This window comes from Periplaneta americana, chromosome 6, assembly GCF_040183065.1.
Source record: "Periplaneta americana isolate PAMFEO1 chromosome 6, P.americana_PAMFEO1_priV1, whole genome shotgun sequence".
Classification (NCBI taxonomy): Eukaryota; Metazoa; Arthropoda; class Insecta; order Blattodea; family Blattidae; genus Periplaneta; species Periplaneta americana.
In genome coordinates this window covers 42,495,323-42,498,058 of record NC_091122.1, presented here as the reverse complement: position 1 = coordinate 42,498,058, position 2,736 = coordinate 42,495,323, and the positions used below count along the sequence as shown (strand labels likewise).

The following is a 2,736-nucleotide window of genomic DNA, read 5'->3' as shown; positions in this document are numbered from 1 at the left end:
TGTGTTCAGTTGTATGGTTTTGTGTGTTTTAGTTTGGATAGTTTGACTCCGTGTGTAGTTGGTATAGTTCATGTATTTAGTTAGTATAATTTTTGTGTTCAGTTGTATGGTTTTGTGTGTTTTAGTTTGGATAGTTTGACTCCGTGTGTAGTTGGTATAGTTCAGGTATTTAGTTAGTATAATTTTTGTGTTCAGTTGTATGGTTTTGTGTGTTTTAGTTTGGATAGTTTGACTCCGTGTGTAGTTGGTATAGTTCAGGTATTTAATTAGTATAATTTTTGTGTTCAGTTGTATGGTTTTGTGTGTTTTAGTTTGGATAGTTTGGCTCCGTGTGTAGTTGGTATAGTTTATGTATTTAGTTAGTATAATTTTTGTTTTCAGTTGTATGGTTTTGTGTGTTTTAGTTTGGATAGTTTGACTCCGTGTGTAGTTGGTATAGTTCATGTATTTAATTAGTATAATTTTTGTGTTCAATTGTATCGTTTTTGTGCGTTTAGTTTAGATAGTTTGTGTGTTTAGGCTGTACAATTTATGTGTGCAATTCGTATAGGTTTTTGTGTATTTAGTTTGTGTGTGAGTTAAGACTATGTATGTGTTCAATTTGTGCAATTTTTTTCTTTTTCTTTTATCGTGTGTTTAGTGTGGACAGTTGTGTTCGGATTATAATTTATGTGTTTAGTTTGCATATATTTGTGTGGATGTTTAGTTTGCATAATCTATGTGTTTAGTCTGTATAGTTTTTCGTGTTTAGTTGGTATAATTTGTTTACGTGTTTAGTTTGTAAGTGTGTAGTGTAAGCTCTCTTGGACTGGCTCCCCAAGTGTAGTAGACCTTCAGCTCACCCTACACTCCTGTAGGAGGCCGTTGCCCTTATGGGATTTCAGGCTTTTCGTATTTCGCATTTCATCCAGACGCTAAATAACCTAGATGTTGATACAGCGTCGTAAAATAACCCAATAAAATAAAAAAAATATAAGGTTGAGAAGGTTTTGTCATCTAGTCTACTATCAAAAAATCTGAAAGTTAGAATTTGTAAAACAGTGATATTACCGGTTGTTCTTTATGGTTGTGAAATTTGGACTCTCACTTTGAGAAAGGAACATAGGTTAAGGGTGTTTGAGAATAAGGTGCTTAGGAAAATATTTGGGAATTAATATTTGAGGAGAAAAATTCGCTCCGGCGCCGGGGATCGAACCCGGGTCATTGGGTTCTACGTACCAACCGCTCTGACCACTGAGCTACGCCGAATTCAATCCACAGCACAGGATCGAATTCCCCTCCTTCAATGTTTCCCTTTATGGCCTGACTCCATGATAGGCATATATGTTGACGTATATGTCCAATGTCAACTGCCATTATACTAGGAGCGCACTCAGCTGAGTGACTTGTTTGGCCGGGATTCCGCAGTTAAGTGCACAGTGTTCTGCACAAACGTATGCACTGCTAGCTATGAGAATATTATAGATTAATTTGTCAGACAGAATAATATCTGTAATATTGACAATTAATATTTGAGGAGGAAAACTGTCTGTCTGACAAATTAATAAATCTATAATAAAATATTTGGGGCTAAGAAAGATGAAGTTACAGGAGAATGGAGAAAGTTACACAACACAGAACTGCACGCACTGTATTCTTCGCCTGACATAATTAGGAGCATTAAATCCAGACGTTTGAGATGGCAGGGCATGTAGCACATATGGGAGAATCCTGAAATGCATATAGAGTGTTTGTTGGGAGACCGAAGGGAAAAAGACCTTTGGAGAGGCCGAGACGTAGATGGGAAGATAATATTAAAACGGATTTGAGGGAGATGGGATAAGATGATAGAGACTGGATTAATCTTGCTCAGGATAGGGACCAACGGCGAGCTTATGTGAGGGCGGCAATGAACCTCCGGGTTCCTTAAAAGCCAGTAAGTAAGTAATAGCGTAAACTTGAATAATACTGAGCTATTCCCTTAAGAGATGTATGGGGAAATCTGCAGTATGCAGAATATAGATACGAGTTGTGAATGTTCATTAACCTAAACGAGAACTTCGAGAACGAGGTGCACGAATAAAAAAAAAATTGGAACTTTGTCGAAGGTCAATATTGCCTCTTTAATCATTAGTATTGTAAGTACTGGACGCTAAAAAGAAGATATGCAGCCATCAATGTGTTTTTTTTATATAGGAAAGGGACTTTCGAGCTTTAATTCCTCGTATTTCTTTTTCTTTAGTTGCAGAAAGATTAAATTCAAAGGCGGATATAATATGATCGCAGTAGTATCAACTCAAAAGAGAGAAACTATGCTACACTTATAGGAGCTTTGGACACTCTATCCTTGTTAATGTTAAATTTGTCTCACTTCATTAACTATTTAAAAGAACATTTTCCCCTAAATGTTAGGGGAGAGTCGGGTGTTATCGGACATCGGGTAATATCGGACAGTGAGTTTCTTTCATCTACCACACGATGATAGTACCTGATTGACATGGTTACGTTTCTGTGATGTCGCATAGAGAAATGCAACCATGTCATTCAGGTACTACCATATGGTGGTAGATGAAAGAAACGCACTGTCCGATATTACCCGATGTCCGATACTACACGACTCTCCCCTAATACTGTTTTACTAGATAAGTACGATCCATACCATTATGATTTTTACTCTTATATTAGAAAAATACCTCCGATTGAAGTTCTGGCTGATATGTATATCTACAGTCTGATCCGTTTGGTTATGGATAATAT

The 2,736-nt window shown here is 36.8% G+C and overlaps 1 non-coding gene across 1 annotated transcript; it reads right to left on the bottom strand.

Moving 5' to 3' along the window:
• Window positions 1-1,174: 1,174 nt before the first annotated feature.
• Window positions 1,175-1,248, bottom strand: TRNAT-CGU (transfer RNA threonine (anticodon CGU)). The gene is given in 2 exon segments: window positions 1,175-1,208; window positions 1,212-1,248. It is a non-coding gene; the product is annotated as a tRNA-Thr (tRNA).
• Window positions 1,249-2,736: the final 1,488 nt, after the last annotated feature.